Source organism: Phyllobates terribilis, unplaced genomic scaffold (assembly GCF_046119375.1).
Source record: "Phyllobates terribilis strain yellow unplaced genomic scaffold, ASM4611937v1 Scaffold_7761__1_contigs__length_35587, whole genome shotgun sequence".
Taxonomy (NCBI): Eukaryota; Metazoa; Chordata; class Amphibia; order Anura; family Dendrobatidae; genus Phyllobates; species Phyllobates terribilis.
Genome location: NW_027370501.1, coordinates 840 through 26,248, shown reverse-complemented (window position 1 = coordinate 26,248; position 25,409 = coordinate 840). Strand labels below are relative to the sequence as shown.

The 25,409-nt window shown below is 36.7% G+C and overlaps 1 pseudogene; it reads left to right on the top strand.

Annotated features, from left to right (window-relative positions):
* The first annotated feature begins 20,261 nt into the window (after positions 1 to 20,261).
* Positions 20,262 to 22,780, top strand: LOC141251814 (uncharacterized; annotated as a pseudogene).
* The last annotated feature ends 2,629 nt before the right edge of the window (positions 22,781 to 25,409 follow it).

Here is a 25,409-nt window from a genome sequence, read left to right as displayed (position 1 = left end):
GCGGCACTCATGAAGGATTTAGACTTCTTAGCAGCCGAAAGATCACCAATCCCAACATTAAGATTGATCTTGGACTGTTTTGAACCAGGGGAGTAGGACTTCTTCTTCCCCATAGCAAGGGAGACGAAGAAACAAGCCGGAACAAACTCAAACACAAAACTCTCGGTAAAGAGAGAAAACCACCAAACTCAAACAAAAACACAGATTTGAGTGCGGAAACCACCCCCAAAAGGGGATTAAAACTGAGATGTCACACCATAAACGAATGAATAACAAGAATCGAAACAAAGAAAACAAAGGAAATTGGCGCACCCAAGGAGAACAAGGAAGAAGGAGGCCGAAGGAAGGGATTTCGGAAGAGAGCTTTCCTTGGAACCGTTTACTGAGAGCTCTTTCTTTGAAGCGGCCAAACTTCACACTCACATAGGTAGATCCTTTACGGTTAAGCGTACCCACATCGTGCACCTACAAATTGCACTTTTTCAAAGAACCTATTAAGAAGACTCCGTCTTCAAGCTCCACCATGTAGGTACTAAGCACACAGTTGGGGATCAAACTTTTGTGCTTTTTCAGTTTCTAGGTGTGGGCTTTCCACATTGAATTCTGTCCCTAACGTTAGTTAGTTAGGAATTGGGTGTCCCACCACTAGAAGGCTATCCAGGTCTTAATCCCATCCCCTTAGCTAACTTGGATACCAAATCTCTCCTTAAACCCTTCGTCAAGTGGTCAGCTAGATTTTGTTGAGACCTAACAAAATCAACCGAGATCACCCCATGCGTAATGAGCTCTCTTACCGCACTATGCCTCACGCCCAAATGGCATGATTTCCCATTGTACACATGGCTATATTGCCTTAGCCAAAGTTGCAACGCTATGATATGGGTGAAACTGGTTTTTCCCACAATGGAATCTCATATACAAGGTTACGTAACCATTCCGCTTCCTTACCAGCAGCAGCTAAAGCTAAAAATTTTGATTCCATCGTTGAACTTGTGATGCAAGTTTGTTTCTTGGAGGCCCAAGAAATGGCACCCCCACCAAGTAGAAATACCCATCCACTTGTAGAGGAATGATCATCTTCATTTGTTATCCAACTTGCATCTGAATACCCTTTCCAATACGTGAGAGAAGCCATCATACACTAGACCAAAGTTCATAGTCCCCTTGAGGTATCGAAGTACCCTATAGACCGCTTGCCAGTGATGCACACTAGGATTACTAGTATATCGACTAAGCTTACCCACTACAAAAGCAATGTCAGGGTCTAGTACTTGTCATGGCATACATCAAGCACCCTATAATACTTGAGTACTCTAGTTGTGACAGGTTCGCTTCCCTGTTAGGAAACAAACGTGAAGAGGGATCAATCAGAGTGTTCGCAGGGGTACACTCATGATAATTGAACTTCTTCAACACTTTCTCAATGTAATGAGATTGTGTTAGCATTATCCTTCCCTCTTCCCATTTATCCTAATTCCAAGGATAACATCGGCCTCCCCCATGTCTTTCATGGAGAATTGTGATGACAAAAATTCCTTTGCAAGATTTACTTGCTCTTGATCTGTACCAAAGACCAACATGTCATCAATATATAGACAAATTATAACTCCATTTCTAGAATTGTCAAATTTGTTATATAAGCACTTGTCTGATTGGTTTATCATAAAACCATTAGACACCACAACCTCATCAACTTTTGATGCCATTGCATAGGTGCTTGCTTCAGCCTATACAAGGACTTGATCAACTTACACACCTTATGTTCTTGTCCGGGTACAACATACCCTTCAGGTTGTTTTATGTAAACTTCCTCCTCTAAATCCCCATTAAGGAACGCTGTTTTCACGTCCATTTGGTGTATAACCAGCTTGTTGATAGCAGCTAAGGCAATCAACAATCTAATGGTGGATATTCGAGCTACTGGTGCATATGTATCAAAGTAGCCGGTCCCATACTTTTGTCTAAAGCCTTGAACCACCAATATGGCTTTAAACTTATCGATGGTTTATGGTTCCGTCAACTTTCATCTTCTTCTTGAAGATCCACTTACTTCCCAATGGTCAACAACCAGGGGGAAGATCAGCCAATACCCAGGTGTGGTTACCCATGATGGAATCCATCTCATCATTTATGGCTTCCTTCCAAAAAGACACATCTTGTGACTTCATTGCCTCGACAAATGTCTTAGGGTCATCCTCAATATTATAATAATATAAATATTGAGAATCAATCTCATCTCTTGTTCCTTCAACCAAGTAAATATGGAAATTAGGTCCAAAGGATTTACCCTTCCTTACTCGCTTACTCCTTCTGATTTCTGTAATCCGTTCCCTATGAGGTACAGATACCTCTGGAGGTACACGTCCCCCTTGATCTGAACACGATCCAGGAACCAAGTCTTTGGGTATAGGTATTGAGGAAAACCTTCTATCATCAAAAAGGGCATCACGTGACTCTATAATGGTGTGAACCGATACAGATTTGTTAGATTCAATAACATAGAACCTATACGCACTGGAATTCTCGGCATATCCAATAAATATACATTCAACACCTTTTCACCCAAAGTCTTATGCTTAGCCCTACAACCCCAAACCCAAATGAAGTTCAGATTCGGAGTCCTTTTGAACCAAAGTTCATATAGAGTAGCTTTGTTCCTTGAGTTAGGAACTCTATTTAGCAAGTAACATGCTATAAGCATAACATCTCCCCAAAATCCATCATTCAACCCCGAGTAGGAAAGAATGGAGTTAACCATTTCCTTTAGTACTCGATTTTCCTTTCCAACACACCATTTTGTTATGGTGTATAGGGAGCCGTGGTTTAATTGAATGATACCAACTGATTGGAAGTAATCCAGGTCAAAGTATTCACCCCTCTATCAATACGCAACCTTTTGATTATGGTTCCCTTTTGAAGTTCAACTTTATTCTTGTAAATTTTAAATTTACCAATGGCTTCATCTTTAGAATGCAATAGAAACACATAACAATAACGTGAATAATCATAAATGTATGTCATCACATATTTCTTATTTCCTAAGGATGGAGAAGCATGAAAATCACACAAGTCACTATGAATCAATTCAAGCATGGAAGAGTCCCTTACTACCCTAGGGAAAGGATGTCTAGTGATCTTAGTAAGCATGCATGTTTTACACTTGTCTATACTCATATCAAAAAATGATATTAAATCACATTTAGACATATCATGCAAACGCTTATAATGAACATGTCCAAGACGTGCATGTCAAAGTGAAGAAACTGAACTTTCAGAGGAGTCGCTTCCCTCCGCAGGGACGCTTCCCTCAGCAGGGACGCTTTCCTCAGAGGGAACCGAACCTTGTGTACAAGTCATGTAAACGGAAACAAATTTACTAATACTGAGTTTAAACATGTCATTACAAAGATAACCAATACCAAAGAACACACACACTTGGATAAGATGTACTTATTGGCTGCTTCATACACTTGCCGAAAGCCTAACTTGTTAAGGATTGTTCCGGAAACTAAAATCTTTCTAATTTTGGGTACAAACAACACATTACTAAGAACTAAAGTCTTCCCAGATGAGATACCGATCACACTAAATAGCATTGTTCTTTACAAATAACAATCATGATAATACTAGAATTATCAACAATTAGTAGACCTGAACCACTAAAACGGTCGAGCCGATATCCCAAGAACCAGTAAAATAAAAGAATGATTAGATTAATCCTTAAAACTAGATAACCCTCTTTCCCACATGGCTCCTAGAAAGGTCATTGTTTAGCAATTTTATATAATGAATAACTAGCTGAACCAAAACAAAATAGGCGACAACCTAGTATGACGAGAAGTGATGAAGGACAAAAGAGGACGGAATGCGAAGAGGCAAAGAAGGTCGGAGCGAGAAATTGACAACTAGAGTCAGAATTTTAAGTTGGGGTTAGCAATTGACGCCGACCAATCAACGTGAGCGAAGAGTTTAGGAGGAGAGGAAGAACACAAGTTTGATTGAGAGTGCAACAGATCTAGGTCAGGGTTTCAGGAGTAGTATATACAAGCATTCTAACTCCCAACTCGCAAATGTTGGCAATTTTATTATTTTTTTGAAAGGGAGACATTTTTATTAATTAAAGTTAATGACAATTTTTTAGGCGGCTATTGAAAAATTCCTATAGTGTTTTAAGTTGGTAATATTGATAGTTGGAAAAACCATTCCATACTTTTAACTATTGGTAAAGAAGTATGTGTAATTGAAAGTCTTCTAGTAGTGAATGAACCTACATGAAAATCCCATGAACCCATAACCTTCAAGTTAAAACTGACGAACTCACACGGAAAATCTCTTGAACTCATAGAAAACTAATGAACCCACAAGTTAAAACCAAAGAAGTCAAACACCTGAGATCCCACTTTGCAATCAGGAACTGCAGTGAAAAAATCTAAGAATTGTAATGAAAAATCATGAACCTAAAAGAGAATCTCATGAATCAATAAGATAACACTTTGAACATGCAAAAAAAGTAATGAACCACACAATGAATGCACAAAATAAAACTTATGATGCTGGAAAGCAAAAAAGACATGATCCTACAAGATCTACTTGTTTATGATTTGTATATCGAAGGTCCATCACATTTATGTTACAAGTTCAAGTTTTTTCTGGAGGCTCATGTATTTTTTCTAGAAATGAAAATCTGATGTATCATCACTAAGTATTCATGAACCTCCAATAAAAATTATGAACATGAACTTAAACTAATGAACCTACAAGAAAAATTAATGTGTTTGCAAGAGAAAACCTTTAAGGAATAATGAACCTACAAGAAAAATTCATGATCCCTCAAGAGAGAAATAATAAACCATAAGTAGGTAAAATAACGAACCTAGGAATGAAAACACATGAACCTTCACGATAAAAATCATAACCTATAAGTTTTAGGAATTTTGACAAGCACAGTATTTAATAGAACTTTTTATTGTGCAAGGTTCACTATCTATCTTAATCTCTTTTCCAATCCTTTATCACCACCTATGTCCGGTTCGACTAGTGTAGAGTTTGTGTTAGGGTCATTTTGGTAACTAAGGTATTCAGGTAGAGGTGAGAAAGATAAGAACCTGGTTAGCAGTAAATTTTGATGTAATCGTGGAGGTAAAGGCTCAAAATAACGTTAGCATCTAACGAGAGTAAATTTGAACATGTAGCGTTTAAAGTGATTGTAATATAAAAAGGCTACCTCGACCGTTAGTTTTCGAATACTATTACCGTTACATTATGTTAAATCTAAACACTATCTCACACATTTTTTTTCCAGTAATGAAAAAAGTGTTTGAAGGATTTAGAACAAATGGAATTTGATTTATGTTCATTGGGCTTAATAATAACAGGACTGATTACTTAAACTGTGGTACTCTAGAACAAACAATGGTCTTAGAACAAATGTAAGAGAAGTGGATTTGTGTAAAAACGATTTGATTTCGTTGATGGGACTACAAATGTATTTATACAGATATAGATTACCTAAGAGACAGTGAATTATTTATCAAATAACTACCCAATAAACTATTGTATAGGTAACAAAAAAATAATTGAATAATTTGGATGAATCGTACAACGAAAAGCTACTTAACTTCAGCCAAACAAACATTACCAAAAACATCATATACATTTCCATCGTTCATGTTAATTGGCCTTTGTTTTTCTTTACTCCTTATTGGACCAAACTTTTAATGGACTTAGTCTTTTAGTGTGATTAGCATTGTGATATTGAACAAGATTTTTCAACTGTGAGAATCTTTAATCTTACGATCTAGGCAAAAACTCACACTTATTCCTATTGTTTTTTGAGTAATTACAAACATAAAAACCTAGAACAATACACTCTCAGCTAACTGTGTTTTCTCTCCTTTCTCTAACAGAAATTACTTTAGATTTCAACTCACAAACGACAACAAGATTGCTCTCTAACACTATGTAAGAAACACATATTAGGAATAGAATGTAACGCATTAAATTCCGAAAACTAATCTCTATTTATAGACAAGCTAGGATTACGCTTTGTCCAAGTGAGTCGGCCTTTACATGTCAACATGAGCTCTTTACATCTATTGGTTAGCAAGAACTCCTCTCTTGAACTTCAACCGACTCCAACAACTTTTCCTTCCATACTTCTTCCAGGTGACACATGCACACTTTAGATTGAGTTGCCCTTTGAAACTTGATCTTCTCAGCTCAACAACCTCCTTTAACACGTCCTCAATTAATTACAACTCGCGCTTTCCTCCAGAAGGATGTTCTACCACGTGTACTGTTGACGTTGCTTCAAATGTAACTTGCTTCTTGGACTTAGACGTGCTTCACACTCTATTCTTCATGTAAGCTCCATGCACTCGCCTATTGTATTTTGTTGCGCTTAATATTTCTCTTTGCAGCTATACTCTAAGCGAGACTATCGCGTTGCTCAACAGTATCTTGTTTTCACTTCAATGCTTAAAGGCACTCAACATTACTACATAGCGAGTCTCTAGATTTTTAAGCTAATCCATAATCTTCTTGAATATAAGTCTGCATGTACCAGTCAATACAAATAAAGGTAAACTATGAACCTACAAATCAGTATATAAAAAAATCCCTACATGAACAAATAAGAAAGTTGAAATATGCCATCTTTGTCACTATAAAAATATGATTGATGTTTGTGTTTATGACGTGTATTGATAGGAGCTTATATTATGGTGTTAACTAGCGACTATTAGTTTAGGTTTAGTGGTGTTTAGGTGCTTCGTAAGCGTTTTTATGGCTTTTGTATTGGAGATCCCGCTTGTGCTCGTCTTTAGTACATTCGGGATGGAGCTAGATGAATATTAGCCACGCCTACACCGTTGGAGAAGCTAAGAGGCGAAGCCGAGCTGCCTCGAAGCTTGTGGAGTTGCATATCACCTTAACAGTGAAAGATCTCGACCGAGGAAGAGGGATCTCAACCGAGAAAGAACAACAGAAACTTAGAAGACATTCAGAGAAGCAAATCTCGATCGAAAGCCAGGAATCGCGATCGAGAAGTGAAGATCTCGATCGAGAATTACCAATCTCGGTCGAGAAAGTATTATCAGAAGTTTCTGCAGTGAAGATCTCGATCGAGAAGGATGTATCTCGACCGAGAAGTGAAGATCTCGATCGAGAATGTGTGATCTCGGTTGAGATAGGAGTGATCATAATCTATACGAGGAAGAATCTCGATCGAGAATGTGAGATCTCGGTCGAGATGACGGTCCCGGATGATGTTCTTTGCGAGATTTTTATTATTATTTTATAGGATTTCCATATCTTTTAGGATTTGTTTCAGTTATTTTATTCCTTTTGAGTTGAAGACTATATAAGTAGATAGCTAGGGGAGAGATTAGAGTGAATGTTTTGGGAGGCTTGCTTGGGAGAGTTCTTCATCGTTCATCATACATTGGTTCGTTTTCTACCTTCATCCATTGTTATTCATGGCTTCTATGGCCATGAGTAACTAAATCCATTGTAGTTCACTTCCAAGTTGAAACCTTTGTTCTTAGATTTGTTATGAGAATTCAAACTCATATGTTTTGGTTTAATTTGAGGATTGTTTCATAATCTCTTGTGCTTTATATTATTATTGTTTGATCTTGATTTTATCTAGAGTGCACGCTGGGTTTAGTTATTATCATTCATATTGCTAGGACTTGACAATTCTATTTGAAAAGCCTTGACCTTTAGGTAGCGAGCATGATTTGCATAGACTATTTGCGAGTGCTTATTGTGTAGAGATTATGAACTCATGTCGAGTATCGGCTATTTGCCAATGGTATTGCATGAGCCTACTTATCTTTGATCTTTATGCTATTGTGCTTTTGAACCTTGGGATTTCCTTGGTTATTGCTTACAATAAGGGTTTCTAGGACTATTTGGACTAGTTGCTATTTACGAACAAAGAGTAGGACAACTAAATTATACGATATGAACATATGTTAGTAGAATTCGATGATCAACAATCTATCATGAACATTGTGTGGATACAAAGGAAGTGAGCTCATTCTCGCAATCATTGTTACAACAATCTCTTACTACTTTCATTGATTTAAATACGTTAGTTACAAACAACAACAAAACCCCCCTCTGGTTACGTTCTAGTTGCATCATAGAAATAGACTATCACTGACTCTCTTGGGATTCGACCCCTACTTACCACTGTTCTAGTGGAATCTGAGTTGGGACTTTACTTTGATCTTGGCGATCACGACAATCGCCATCCGTCATGTATATATAAATGATTTTGGCCTATTTTTAGGTTATATTTGAGCTACATTGTTGCATAACTGGTGCACTTTATATCATTGACCATGTATGTTGATTATGAGGATTTTGAAGATCTACAAAGACTATGAATAGGTTGAAGAGAAGAGATGAAGATTACTCACTGAAGATGAAGTTGAAGAAACTGAAGGTGAAGAATGTTGATCGAAAGGGAATCACCCCTATGAAAAGGATTTTGAAGAACGTTGCCGGGAGCCAGATTTATAGTTTGTTTCTATTTTGTTACTAATCTTGGTGTGGATCTATCTTATGGTCCACACCCGCGCTACTAATGAGTTTACTTGCTGAGCTTACAGGAGATACAGAAGGATGGCCGAAGACTGATGAGGAGAAGGTGGCTGAACTCTGGGAGTTTGTTAATCATTTTGATGGATATGGGAATACACGCCCTTGGTGTGATCAACAATGTTATGGGGACTATCCGAGGAACAATGATTATCCCCAGCCTGAGCAGCAACAATGGTGGTGGCCTCACAATCCTCAACCTAGTTCTGAACCATCAACTAAAGAGATGTTGGACTCTTTGACAAGGCATTTTACAACTCATGAGGACTATCCGAGGACCAATGATTATCCCCAGCCTGAGCAGCAACAATGGTGGTGGCCTCACAATCCTCAGCCTAGTTCTGAACCATCAACTGAAGAGTTGTTGGACGCTTTAACAAGGCATTTTACAACTCATAATCAGGCTGCCGAAGAGAGCACCAAGTACATGGAAGAACGGGTTGAGCGAATGGTGCAAGCAGTATTTGGTTTGGCACAAAATCAATCTGAGGCACTGCAGCCTCAGACCATAGTGAACCCGAGCTTTATGAACGACAGTTTTATGACATTAAATAGTGACCAAAGCTCGGATGAGATGCCAAGTGATGAAGTTAAAGTTGATGCTGAGGAGCCAATAGACGCACCCCCGCAACCCGAGCTACACGACCGCGCCGACGAGACTGGTGAAGGGCGCGACCGCGCCATAGTCATGCGCAACCGCACTATCACAGTGATTGTTCCGGAATCATGTGCGCGACTACTTCCTCTGACGTACGTCCACACCGAGCCCCCTGATCCCATGTGCGACCGCGTCCCATACATACGCTCCCGCGTCCTCTTCTCTGCTGATGTGCGTGCCCGTGCACCAGATCCGCATACCCGCGCCTGTTTCGCAAAGGTTTTCCAAAAAGGTCTCCCTCAGCTGCTTAACATCGATGAGTACGATCCGGGCCCACCATTTGACGATGAGGGAGAGTTACTTGATCCGAGAGATGATTTCAAGCTATGTCAAGCCACCTACGTGCTTCCACAATTTCAAATGTTCGGGACTCTGGAACCCCGAGCACATGTGCCTCGTTCTACAAAACTCTTTAAGAGGCCACGCACAATGATGAAGAAGAAGAGAGGGTGGTATGAAAAGAGGATTAGGAAGAGACGAGGCGTGAGATCCTATTGTGTGAAGAAGAAGAGAGAGTTCCTTGATGAGTTGGCCTATGAGGGGCCTAGTGCTGGTTGATAGAGAGTAAGAAGTCGAGCCACGACGTTAACTATGGCGCTGCGCGGGAGGCAACCCGTGGGAGTACTACTAACGTTTCGCCCTTTATTTTGTTTTGTTTTTGTTTCTTTTTCCGGGAAAACCGCAGAGCTAGCATGTAGGAAGCCATCGGTGGAGTAAAACCGACACCAACCTCTCGGAATGCCCTTGTCATGATCGAGACACACTCATCTCGGTCGAGATTCCTCCCAGTTGAACGGTCACGGTCGTGACACTTCATCACGATCGTGATACGGCCCCAGTTTTCGCTCAATCTTAACGACGACGGGTGATTGGGGTTTCTTCTTCTTCTTCCCTTTTTATGGTGTCCTCTTTTGCTGCATTGAGGACAATGCGCGATTCAAGTGTGGGAGAGGAGTTGACTTGCTTGGGTGCTTTCGGCTGATGTTTTTTATGGTTTTGAGTTTATTTCGCTGATGTTTTTCGATCTATTTACGAGTCTGTACCAGATATTTCTTGAACCTTTGCTTTATTATTGTTAAAAAAAAATGAAAAAAAAAATTATAAAAAGAAAGAACAAAAGCCGGGCGAGTAAGAAATGACTTTATGCAAAAGGGGGCGCCCAATGAAAAGAAAAAAAATGAATAAGATGTTCCTACCACTTTAGAGAATTCCGGTGAAAACCCGAAAGGGCGCCGGTATTACATTGTTTGTGATTATTTGACTACTTGGTTAGATTGATTGCATCATTTATTGGCGTTGGAGACATAAGAAGGGAGTAGAAGGATTGTCTCGGGTTTTAGGATTCACCAAGGAGGGATAAGAAGTTAGTAATTGGCCTTTTATTCTTCTATTTCGAGCTTATTGACATTCATACTTCGCATGCTCACCCTTTCACTATTTCATCAGATTTACTACACACTCTTGGCGGTTGTATTAGATTATAGGATTAGATTTCTATTTCTTGGAGTTTGATGCATATTGTTGTGGTTGTGCTATGCGGATTTCTTGATTAGGATTGGTGGTTGTGATGTGTGGTTTGAGGTTATTGATTTGTGGTTTAGGACATCATTTGAAGCGAAGGAATAAGGAGTGTATTGAGCAAGTGGGTGACTCGGTTTTTCATTGTTATATCTATATTGCCCTTGATTCCCATAGCCTTAGAGGAGATTAGGATTCCCACTTGTGCTTAACGCACACCACTTGGTTTGATTGGTTACTATTATGGAGTGGTGACATATGAAGTGGAGATATAAGGAGGGAAAAGGGTAGGTCATCTCGGAGAGACAAGGAGATAGATCGATCGGAGTTAGGATAGTGCTCGATTACACTCGAAGTTTGGAGTTATAGTCGCTGGTAGAATTCTCCCATACTTACTGTAGACCTTTGTGCTTATAGGAGGAGTGAGCGTTGTTTTGCTTACTCGAGGACGAGCAAGGTTTAAGTGTGGGGGAATTTGATAGGAGCTTATATTATGGTGTTAACTAGCGACTATTAGTTTAGGTTTAGTGGTGTTTAGGTGCTTGACGAGTGGTAATTCCGGAATCTAGGTTAGGAGTTCATTTGTAGATTCGCGGAATGCTCGTAAGCGTTTTTATGGCTTTTGTATTGGAGATCCCGCTTGTGCTCGTCTTTAGTACATTCGGGATGGAGCTAGATGAAGATTAGCCACGCCTACACCGTTGGAGAAGCTAAGAGGCGAAGCCGAGCTGCCTCGAAGCTTGTGGAGTTGCATATCACCTTAACAGTGAAAGATCTCGACCGAGGAAGAGGGATCTCAACCGAGAAAGAACAACAGAAACTTAGAAGACATTCAGAGAAGCAAATCTCGATCGAAAGCCAGGAATCGCGATCGAGAAGTGAGGATCTCGATCGAGAATTACCAATCTCGGTCGAGAAAGTATTATCAGAATTTCTGCAGTGAAGATCTCGATCGAGAAGGATGTATCTCGACCGAGAAGTGAAGATCTCGATCGAGAATGTGTGATCTCGGTTGAGATAGGAGTGATCATAATCTATACGAGGAAGAATCTCGATCGAGAATGTGAGATCTCGGTCGAGATGACGGTCCCGGATGATGTTCTTTGCGAGATTTTTATTATTATTTTATAGGATTTCCATATCTTTTAGGATTTGTTTCAGTTATTTTATTCCTTTTGAGTTGAAGACTATATAAGTAGATAGCTAGGGGAGAGATTAGAGTGAATGTTTTGGGAGGCTTGCTTGGGAGAGTTCTTCATCGTTCATCATACATTGGTTCGTTTTCTACCTTCATCCATTGTTATTCATGGCTTCTATGGCCATGAGTAACTAAATCCATTGTAGTTCACTTCCAAGTTGAAACCTTTGTTCTTAGATTTGTTGTGAGAATTCAAACTCATATGTTTTGGTTTAATTTGAGGATTGTTTCATAATCTCTTGTGCTTTATATTATTATTGTTTGATCTTGATTTTATCTAGAGTGCACGCTGGGTTTAGTTATTATCATTCATATTGCTAGGACTTGACAATTCTATTTGAAAAGCCTTGACCTTTAGGTAGCGAGCATGATTTGCATAGACTATTTGCGAGTGCTTATTGTGTAGAGATTATGAACTCATGTCGAGTATCGGCTATTTGCCAATGGTATTGCATGAGCCTACTTATCTTTGATCTTTATGCTATTGTGCTTTTGAACCTTGGGATTTCCTTGGTTATTGCTTACAATAAGGGTTTCTAGGACTATTTGGACTAGTTGCTATTTACGAACAAAGAGTAGGACAACTAAATTATACGATATGAACATATGTTAGTAGAATTCGATGATCAACAATCTATCATGAACATTGTGTGGATACAAAGGAAGTGAGCTCATTCTCGCAATCAATGTTACAACAATCTCTTACTACTTTCATTGATTTAAATACGTTAGTTACAAACAACAACAAAACCCCCCTCTGGTTACGTTCTAGTTGCATCATAGAAATAGACTATCACTGACTCTCTTGGGATTCGACCCCTACTTACCACTGTTCTAGTGGAATCTGAGTTGGGACTTTACTTTGATCTTGGCGATCACGACAATCGCCATCCGTCATGTATATATAAATGATTTTGGCCTATTTTTAGGTTATATTTGAGCTACATTGTTACATAACTGGTGCACTTTATATCATTGACCATGTATGTTGATTATGAGGATTTTGAAGATCTACAAAGACTATGAATAGGTTGAAGAGAAGAGATGAAGATTACTCACTGAAGATGAAGTTGAAGAAACTGAAGGTGAAGAATGTTGATCGAAAGGGAATCACCCCTATGAAAAGGGAGGCCGGAAGAAGATTACTCATTGAAGATAAAGTTGAAGAAACTGAAGGAGAATAACGCTGACTGAAATGGAATCACCCTTGTGAAAAGGGCGGCCACCATTCAAGTCCTAAAAAAGAAGTCAAGTCGAATCAAGAAGGGCAATTACCCTTGCTTTAAAGGTGAACACCCCTCGCGACGGACCTGGTTCCGAGTTTTGAACTGTAATTAGTTCTTATTATTATTTTAGGTAAAGACTTAAGTTTTTAGCATTAGTTTATGTTTGGAGAGTCTGATTGAGCTGGAGTTTGGTATTTTAGGTTACTTTAACCTAATTATCAATTATCACTATCACACGGTCTTGAACACGACCACCATCCATACTTTTGGGGTTTTCGCACTTTGATATGAAGAAATAAATTTCCCTTTCTTACTAAATTTTAGTTGAAGTTTCAGTAGTTATTGATGTGAGTTTATCTAATTTCTACCTATGCATTGGTTGTTTTCTTGTCTCTTGAACTGGTTGTTTATTGATTATTGAATTGAACTCTAGTTTGACAATCTAGTGTTTGGTTTCATTCATATATTTGTAGGTTTGATTGTATCTGGTTGTGAAATTCTCATTTTCGAAGCAGACACATCATGCTACTATCTGGTTGTGCTAGTCTATCGTGTAGAGACTTGAATTGTGGAATAGCTTAGTATCTGGTTGTGCGAGATATGATTTGCTACCACCATATCTTGCACATTCCACTGGTACAAAAAACCCCTTTTACATCACTAGATATACACCGGGCGTACATCTCATGGTGTACAAAGTCTACATATTTTGGGCATACATGTGTTTTGGTTGTTATCCAATGTAAAAAGTAGGAGGCGGCAAAGTAAATAACCGATGTATATACTACATACACCATATCACTACCACAAAAATGGCTTTTTAACCCGGGCGCTTTTAGACATATAACCCGGATTTAAGCAAAAACAGATCCGGGCTTCAGCTCAAGGGTATAAAAGGGTATATAACGCGGACCAAGATCTACACGCCAGTGTTAAAAAGTCTTTGATAAGTTATTTTCATAGCGTAGAATATAACGCGGATTTTACTGAACACGCTCGTATTAAATAACCCTGAAATATAGCAAATAAAACAGGTTTATTACTCCGGATTTTAAAGTGAAACATCCGGTATATATTCGTTGAATTTCACCCAAATTTTATTCTCAAATCCGCTCCGGGTTAAAATGTCTATCCAATGTAATATTTAGTCTACTTAATAATCCAGATATTCTTAGATCCGTGTTATATTCTATACGGATTACAAAAACACCAGCTTGTTTTTTCAATATTTCTCCCTGTAATTTATATTTTTTCATATAAAAATCAAACAAAAAACACCTTTACTAACAATCATGTCATTAGACATCCACAACGCAATGTACCAAAAATTCCATAATAGTTCATCATAATAGTACTATAATTTGAACAAGTGACAATGCTTAAAACCACGAGAAGTCTAAATCTTCGATACTCTTCTGCTACCTTCAGATTCATCTTCTCCAAGAATTGAGTTTTGACCTATTAAATCAATAAGAGAAGAGAAATTAGCTTATAATCTTTATGGTATGAAATAATGTAAACTAGAACTACAAAGAGCAGCAGATACTTTTAAGGCCCCCTATGACAGATTAATTGTCATTGACTACATGCCCTCATATTTTTAAGTCAGAACAACAGATACTTTGAAACTCAAAAATAGAAATAAAAACATAGAAATAGAAGAAATAGAAATACTGAAACACACAAACTAAAAAAAACAAGCTCAAGAAGGTTGACTTCTTAAACTGTGAATCTCTCTATCTCTCCTTCAATCTAATTTATGCAATTTATTTTTGCATTTGATGCATTCCAAATACATATTATTTATTATTCCGAGCTGCCGCTCTGTTAAAGACAAATGAAGCGTCAAGCTTACTGGAAAACCTAATCGCTCTAGGCATGAGGCCGAATGCAACATCCTACAGTGTGCTTGTGGATGCCCATTTAATTAGTCATGACCCAGCAGGTTGAGATTATCAGGGAATTGCCCTAATCTGTCTAGGCATGAGGCCAAATGCAACATCCTACAATATGCTTCCGAGTTGTCACTCTGTTACAGAGTTAAGCTCAATCCTAATCATCTCGTAGCTTCCATGTACTAGTATATTATAGTTTTAACTATAATTGCCTAGCAGGTTGAGATTATCAGGGAATTGAACTTCCCATCAATATTTTTGGGTTTAATAATTGTACTGTTTATTGTGAGACAATATGCAAATCCAGAGCTTAGGAATAAGTTAACACCCTAATAAAAGATGATATTTGCTGGGGTTTCAGTTCTTTTTCAAATTCTCTTGTTCATCACCTCTCAGATTGGCAGGCAATATCATTCTGTTTGATAGTAACACAGGTTAATGAGCCTTCCTATTATGGTACTCCAAAAAGACGGCCACTTTGATCTCTTATTCATCACATCTAGCAAACCAAAGGTATGCTTCTAAGTTTTTAACGGCTGACATGTTTTTGTTACTCCAAAAGATTTCCTTCTAAAGAGCAGTAACTTACCTTATTTATGTGATAGAGCACATCTTTCGCAATGGGATGATTAGCATGCTGCAAATGGATACGGATCTGCAGAAAGAGAAATGTAAAACACTTTAATGAAAAAATATAATTATTTCATTAGAAACTTCAAGAAACAAATAAATATTTTTTGGAAAAGCTTTAGACAGTTATGGAGGAGGTATAAATGCTAACCTGATGTGTCCTGCCAGTGACTGGTTTACAAAGAATTGTGCTATAACTTCCATTTGTATCTATCCTTACTTAGTACAAGCAGCTTTTCCCTTCAGGGGAGCATCACAACAACCTTCTCTAACCTACACTAACACAAGTAAATTTACAACAGTAATTTATGTAACTGAAAAACCACAATAAGAGAGCATGGACAATAACAAATCAAAGTTGACTACCTAAAACTCATAATAGTGAGCCTCACTTACGTTGAAATATCACATTCAATAAGTTTAAAGGCTAGTTTAAGTGGTTTACCTCCACTGTGCTCCTTCCTTCTCAAGAATTACAGCTTACATTTGCATCCACTACTAGCTAGCAAATAAAAAACTTGTGTTATATGTAAGGTTCAATGTGTTTTGTCAAAATACAGTATTGCCCAGTGCAACAAACATATATCACTGAATTCAACATTATCAAAAGTTAAAAGATGCTTATAAAGAATTTGATAAGGAGAAATGTAATTTATAAGACTAATCTGCCATAGAAAGACAACACAGATTTACTTCGAAAAACAAATCAAATTTTCGTAGTCCGAAAGTCTAAGCAACTTCATTTGCACAGAACCACGAAATAATGAAATTAATATAACAGGAAAGGAATATGTATATGAATGTGTATCAATACGCGAATGTTTAAATGCATATATTTCACCTATATAAATCCTTTATTTGTATCAAAGCTCCCAATGTGCATGCTTTTAGTGTAGAACCATGGGTATATATTATAAGAGATAGAAAATAGAGTAGACTTTGATAAGGAGTAGAATAAGGAAATGCCTCACCATCTGGAAAGACACCAACAACGTTTGCAATATATTGTTTTTTATCAAGCCAGCTTCAATCTGTGAGGGTCATGAAAGTTTCTTCTGAGTGCCAATATTTTAAAAGAGTATGTCTTGTTTCAAGTCTAATCTAGGCAACTGCAACAGCTGGCAAGCAAAGAAAAATATCACCTATCCATCTAGGTATACCTTTTTATAAAAAATTCAAATTTGTAAAACATCCTAACCTGCTGTCTGAAGCTATCAGGTTTAGTAGGACTTGGCGCCAAAATCATACCTTGATAACAAAAACATGACCGTCTTTTTGGAGTAGCACAATAGGAAGAGTCCACCAAAAACATCAAATCAATCAGATAAATCAAGAAAATACATTGATAACAATACAAAATATTGTTCAAACGAGCAAAGAATGAAGTACACTCTTTCAGACTGCATAATACTAAAACATAAAAAATTTGGTTTCATGGGCATGCCATTAACACTGCTCTACTTCCTTCCCTACCATGATCATGTCCTTTTGGCATCTCCATGGAAGAAAATAAGTAGAAAAGGCCAATCCAGTCATACAAGATTTTTGATGTCAGTAAAGTTTGATGGTTTAAAACTAGGAAAGACTTATTGGAGCATAGGAAAAATGGCAAAATGAAAAAGAGAATTATGTATGGAGCACAAGACCATTGAACAAGAAGAAACTCTTATGATAAAATATGTTATATTTTTATACAGTATATTTACTCTACATTCCAAATCCAGTTGCTTGTGCAGATATACTCAAAGAGTTAAACATGGTACCCAACTTCAAATTTGACAACAAATCCATTTATCAGTAACTAGTGATGATAGCAAAGAATGTGATCAATCCCAGCTTACCAAAATTGTATCTTCCAAAACAAATCTTCATTCTCTACCAGTACCATCAAGAGATAAGGTCCAATGCACCATTAGCTTCCAAAGCTTTCTCTATCTGCGGGACAAAATGACAGAATGGAGATGAGCACTTTGTCTAGTAATTCACAAATTTAATCCCCAATTTGGGCACTAATTGGTTCAGAATAGATCCAATGGAGCCGCTCAGATAAAATATTACATGTATGAGGGAGTACGGAAACAACACAAATTCAGATGACAATCTTAATTTCAACTTCTACTAATTCTAAGGCTTGATCTATACAGAAACTGATAAGTGAATCATCAGATATCACCAAGTTGAAACAAAAATCTTAATTTGAACTTCAACAATCCCAAAACTCAATCTATGCAGAAAGTGATAAAGTTAAACATCAGGTTATCATTAACTTGAAATGACATACGATACTATTCAACTGCTAAGCATTCAATTTCATTTACTACACTAGCCTCCTTCTATACTGAAGCAAAAAAGAAGGAAGCAATTTCCAGAAAACTACCTTCTTAGGAGTTGAACACATCATGTGGCATGAACAGAATCTGCTCTTGGAGACACGCAAAGTGAGAGCTATTGTAATTGGTAATTGAGTTGATTAACCAATTGAAAATCAGATTTCTAGCAGAAAATTTAATTAATCAGTAACCACAAACAAAAGCATATTGCAGGCAGTACAAAAAACCGTGGAATTACACAGATGATCGCTCATAAAATCAAGATTACCTTAAGAGGTCAAACCAACTCCGAAACCCAAATTCATCAAGATGATTGAATATTAAGCAACTCAAATACTCCGATAACTTTGATATTATTGGGGAAAAGAAACAATTGAGAACTAATTAGAAAAGCATTCTCTAGGGTTTCAAATTCCATACGTAATTCTGTGCATAAGAAAGAAAGAAGGTGAAAAAGAGAGAGCAGGTGATGGAAGGGTGGATCGATGGGAGGAAGATGAAACTCGAAGGTGGCAGTGCGGGCTCGGAGATGGCAGCTTGGGCTCGAGAGTTTGGAGATGGCAGATTGGAGATGGCGTGTGTGAAATGCGTGCTAGGTTTAGAAAAGGGATGGGTTTAGAGAGGAAATAAGTTAAGGTAAAATATATACCGGATATTTATTTTGGGGGGGTAAATAACTAGTATTTTAACACGGATTTTAAAAATCTGTGGTCTATACGGAATATTTCCATCTTACCGAGACAATATATAGCGGGCTTTTTTTTAATGGACAAATCCGGGTTATATACATAGCTAATATACCGGATATTTGTCAAAAATAACGCCCGGGTTATATTTGTTACGGTATTTATTACTAATAGAGAATATAACCGTGGCGTTTCAAAATTATATCCGGGTTTAAATCATTTTAAATACAAAAATTAAAAGGAAAATTGATTTTTTAATATTAATATGCCCTATTACACCGAGTATTTTAGATCCGGTATTTAATGTTTGGAGATAAAAAGTCATTTTTGTGGTAGTGTATATTTTTGTAACACATGTATAAAGATAAATACGCACAGTGTAAAATACATTTATTAACCAATGTATATAGTTTATACTAGGTTGATGAGTTAAGCACAAGTATATACATTAGACTTCTTAACAACCGATGTATTATAACTACCATACTTTAATTTTGCGCCAAAGATTTCATCTACGCGCCCTGCTTTTTCACCAAAAATTAGCGCTAGCGCTCTCGTACATCCATCGTGCGCTGCTTCACCAAAAATAGAGTGCGAGATCCCTTGTACATCTGCTTCGCCAAAAACAGAGTGCGAGATCACCAAAAATAGAGTGCGAGATCCCGTGTACATCCATCGCGCGCTGCTTTGACAAAGACTTCTTCTTTTGTTGTTGAACGTAGCTTACAGGAGAGGGAGGAGTTAATTGCTTTGTTGAAGTTCCACCTGCTTCGTACTAAACACTCTCGACCTCCCTCATAGACGCAGTTTGTCGGCCTACAATTTCTTCGCCGGAACACTTGGCGGCCGACGCACAAGCAGTTGAAGATTGACCATCCGCTTCATCAAGGTCAGTAATTAAACGAATTAGGGTTCAAATTTGAAGTTCGAAATTGTTCTGCCGATTTGAATTTCGACTTTGAAGATCGACCATCCGCAATTTCGGCTCAATTAGGTTGTTTTTTAGGGTTTTTGCAATTAGGGTTCTAACTCTTCCTCTTCTTTCCTGATTTACTGCTCACATATGGATTGTTTTTTGGGATTTCGGTTTTAGGGTTCCTGATTAGGTTACTGATTTAGTTGTTCAACCATGGATTGGTGCTCTGAACAACTAATTTTGAACTTCAAATTTGAACCCTAATTCGTTTACTTATTCAGGCTCAGTTAGGTTACCGATTTAGTTGTTCATTTTTTATGTGTTAGTCAGTTTTTGATGTGCTGACAATTTTTGGTAGATTGATTGCGAGCTTAGTTGCTTTTAATTCATGTTGCAATTGATGTTTATAGTCATGATTTATTGCACAGTAATTGCTTCTTGAGAGGATTTCCCAAATACAATGTCCTAATCGAGCTATTAAACAGAGATGTGTTATTCTTGCAGGCCCAAGCTACATCAAGCATATCTGTGTTAACTTAAAGAAGTGGGTTCATTGAAGATTAACTAAGTGTTTGTGTACACTTGGATGAAGCTAATATGCATAGACTAAGAGTTTCTCAGACACACACTGCTTTCTATATATTTTCTTCTAGAGGTTGCAGAGCTTTTACTGCCTGGATTCCACCATTGACAAAAAGAGAACTCACTGATGAAGAAGTGGCATCTCAAGTTATAATTTACTATTTAACTGTTTGGATCATAGTATTGTGCTATTTTTTACTTTTGAAGCTATTCATATGATTTTGGCAGGGTCACGAGGGAAAATTTACTGTTTATGTACATGCATCACAAGGAAAACCTGTACATCAAAGTCAATACTTCATTGATAGTGATATTCGTAGTGATAAGGTATGTGCAATGCTATATATGGAATCCACGGATTCTGGCTTTAACGACCATTTTTTATCTGTATCCAGATAAACTTTGTAATTAAGCTTGCAATTGATGAAACTCTGTTATAATATAAGGGCTTTAACTTGAAGGTAGTATGGGGTGATATCTCGATGGTTAATGCTGAGAGAAGGCTATTGGCTAATGCTTTAAGAGATCCTGATAATGAGCATTTTGTTTTACTGTCTGACAGGTTTCAAAATTATAAATACTAATTCTTTCTTCTCTCTGATTATTTTCCTGTGGTAGTGATCTATTTTTATATCTCCCATTTTGCAGTTTTGTATCCCTGCATGATTTTAATTATGTGTATCACTATCTACTATACACAAATGTCAGCTTCATTGATAGGTGAGTTCATTTTTTCAATCCATGAAGATGTTATACTGATTAACTGTATATATTAATGTTAACCAAGTCCTTGATTGTGCTTTCAGCTTCATTGACCCTGGTCCACATGAAATGCAAGTTATTCTTCACACATGTTCCCTGAAATTGAAGAGAAACATTTTCGAAAGGGTGTACATGTAACAAACAAACAAATACTTCATCAATTGGGCTTTTCAATTGATTGATGATAAGCTTATTACAGATACTACTACATGCAACTTTAAATAGGAAATAAAGTTAATATATAAGTCCTAATAAACTAATTCAATAAATCATCACCATTTAGTTAGTAGAGATGTGGAGGGACTGGGCAACTAAATCCTAGAAACTAGCTAAAGGGGAAACTACTGAAATTAAGTAATTAATTAAACAAATCCTAAAACTGTATAAGTAAGAAATCAGCTATGCAGGAACGTATTCAACCTGTTAGCACTGAATCAGGCTACCATTATCCAATTTAATATGTAATCTAATTTACTTGCCTTTGTCCACCACATCTGAAAATATCTAGACAGCAAAACATGTCTGTTGAATGTGCATTAATATTGGTAAATGTATAAAATAAGTGTTTAGTTTCTAATTGATGATGCATTATGCTTCTTTCTAGTGGTTCTCAATGAAGCGTCAACATGCTTTTAGTGACGATGGCTGACAATTTATACTACTCAAAGTTTCGAGATTATTGTCGAGTGAGTCTTACTTACTTTAGTCTGGAATTTGTGATTAGCTGTAATTTTTTCTCTCCTTTCTATTGCAATGTTCAAAGGACAAATTTGTTGTTTGCAATTCAACCACCTAAGGATTTTAGAAGTGAATATCCTGCTCTGAGTGGTCAGTTTTTGTTTATTATAGCCTTGTGGTTCACCTGTATTTGTCATATATATACTTTGATGTTATACAATGGTATATCATGCTTTTCCAACTAAAACAATCCTAGTTGCTAAGAGTTTGGATGGTATACTTGATAAGAGTTTCAGACCTCTTATTTAATGCCCTTAACAGATTATCCTTGTAAGTTGCGTGATTCATGGTTAAACAATGATACTGAATTGTCATTCCAATTTTTTTGTGGTGTATGACTTAGAGAAAGGATCTCACCTTATTATCATGTTGTACAACCTTGTTAGGATTTGCTGACTTGTTTAGTGAATTTTCTTGTCTTGTATCAGTTGTGTAAATTCAACTTATCTTTTCCAATAAACAAGTCACATTATTTTTTTAGACTATCATTTTGTCTTATTTCAAAGTTCGTTGTCCTTGGTTTTCAACATGATGAATGCAGCGAGGTAGAACAACTTCCAAAAGCTGCAACAATGGTTCAGTAAGGCATACATAAATCTATTTTGAAGTAGTTTTTAGAACACTTTGTTGTTGAATTTAGTCTGACATTGAAGGAATTGGTGGTAGATAGTTTTACAATGATATTGAAGATGAGATTAAATATGTATGATTTCAGTTGGAAGAGGGAGGAGGGGAAGATGAACCCTTGATCTTTACTCTATTATGTTTGTTATTTATGTTCTGTTTCTCTACTTGCGGCAGGTATGTTGATGTGATCCTCCAGCTGATTGATAAAGTAAGTGACTTTGTTAGCGATGACATATGATTCAGAGTGGTGCAATTTGTTACAAACAACAAAGATTTGCAGGTAATTTACTTTTTAAATATCTCTCTTGAAGGTCTATTTGGCAATCAATGTATCATTTTCTTTCTTCTATATGTTTCAGCCAAGCAGTGAAGGGCAGGGAATATCTCAAGAAATCTGTTGTACATGAGACAATGATCAAAGTAAGTTCCCTTTTTAGTCACTGCTAGATTTTCTTCCATTGAAAGATATGTATGTAGTAATTGCTATGACTGATAGGTCTGCTTTAGCCTTAGCTATCTCCATTTCTTTTATAGACCATGACTATGACCTCCTACATATGTGAATCGAATGGAAAGGTATTAAAGAGACGAATACTTAGATTTAGTAGATTACAGTATTAGCAAGATATAAGTGTGTTTATAAACATGTTCATGATGTAAATTATGCTCATGCAATACCTGAGAAGATGATTGACACATGCTAGATACATGACTTGGACCCAGTCCTGAATCATTGTAAATTGTACCTGCTTAGCTTTTTTATTTCATATCTTCAATATATTTTCTTATTATCACAGGTGAGCGCTTATATACTTGGAGAATTCAAATACCTTCTTGGAAGTCGCCCTGGATAACTCTTTAATCTTATACACGGGAAGCTTCCAACAGTTTCATAAGATCATATATACTAGTTACATTTTAATACCTATTACATTACACAACTAAATACTCTGTAAAGAACCCTAATGGAGACTGAATCAATTCCCATTTGTCCCGTTTGAATTCAGTATGATATGTCCGTTGTAGTGTGATTATGTTAACAAAACCTAGCTCAATTTTATATCGTGATGGTTATATTAGCTTAGGATATAAGAAAAATAACTACTATAGTGTGCTTGGCGTTAGTTTTGAAGCTCTTAGTTCTGATTCTAAGCATAGTTTTGAAGCTCTTGTGATAATTATTTCGCCTTTATCAAGAACTAACATATATATTATTAATATGTTGTATATTTGTTTTACAGGAAAAGGTTTTCGAAACTGATGTAGCTGCTACTTAGTTAGTTATGCGCTCCTCAATATTTAATTTGCTAGTTAGTACGTATGTTCAGAACTTGGTGTTGATCGAACATGCATGTTGAATTCGTAACATTAAGTGTTTGGAATGATTCTGGTAGTGTATATTATTGTACAATGTAAGAATCAATGTTTTTAATCTATATATGCGATGCTAGGTTAATTGCAATGATTCTGGTATATAACAGGGTTATATAAATATATGTATAAACATATGAAATTGGTTGGCGCCATACAAGAATGTACATGGGTTTTATATATTATACACCGGTTAGTCAACCTATCGATTTCACCTTTTACATGTGACTTATGATTTTAGATATCATTTTCAATGTGATATATAAACATGGAGTAGATGGGCGACAATACATTATACATGTGTTTATATTACTATATACACCGGATAGTCAACCTATCAATTTCACCTTTTACATGCGAATTATGATTTTAGATATCGGTTGTAATGTGGTGTATAAACATGGAGTAGATGGGCGACAATACATTATATATGTGTTTATATTACTATATACACCGGTTAATTATATCTTTTACACGTGTATAAATACCTTATACATCGGGTGTATAGGAAATGGACCAAAGTTGGGTGGCAGATTATACCTTGGATGTATGCGACATCGACTTTATACGTCAGATCGCAGTACAACGGTTATTAACCGGTGTATAAGTCCATATACATCCGGTGTAAAAAGGTTTTTTGTACTAGTGTTCCTTGCTTATTGCTTCTATTAGTGTAAATTATTGATGATTTTGTGATTAGATAAGGAAGATAAGATTATAATTATCTGGTTGTGATTCTAGTTCTTTTCGAATAGAAATAAGAACAACATTCAATACAAATGATAGAATCGTTATGTTTATTATGATCATCAATATGCTACTCAATACTAAAACGATATTTTTAAGTGCTTTCCTTTTATAAATCCATGAATTTGTTTTGCTTTGTTAGTTATAAATCATAACATAAAATCCCCTGGTGTTACTCTGATTTGCCTAAATTGAATACACAAGAATTATTAAAAATAAGAATCCTTCTTGTGAAGCGACACGTACATGTCATAGACTGTTATTAATCAGTTATTTAAATTCGTGTGATTTAATTGAGAGTTTGTCTCCTACTTTTACATAGAGTGATTCTCGGCGGAATAACAATCCTGCCAGAACATGCTGTTAGTGATGCAACAATATCCAAATAACTACAAATAAGTACTTAATTTTATCCAACAACTAAGAATGTACATGGTGTATCCAAAAATGTTCTTTCATGCACATATAATCGAAAAAAAAAGAAGAATGAGGATCAGTCATCATGAGTCGTGACATCTGCCTCATTCTCCACTATCGGCCTTCAGTTGCTAATCACTTATACAATTCATAACAACAAGATGTTAAACTTACAATCCAAGCAATATGAGATTCGATGTTAAGCTTACACCGAATAGATTATGAGTAAAGATCCAACTTAGTTGTGGCTGCTAAATAACAACAATCACCTAAGAAGGACGAAGATTAGGTTTGCAAGGATATGAGAATAGTAGCTCTTTAGGTTTGTTGACTGCATTGAATTAAACTTCACTTGAATCCTCTTTTTTTCACATGAAACATACATTTTTTTGGTAAAAGAGAGATCGGTGCTCTAGGGAATTTATAGATGAAAAAAGTTGAGTTACAACCAAGTAGAACGGGGTGTAGCCCATCCCCTTAAGTCCTCATCTAACAACTACA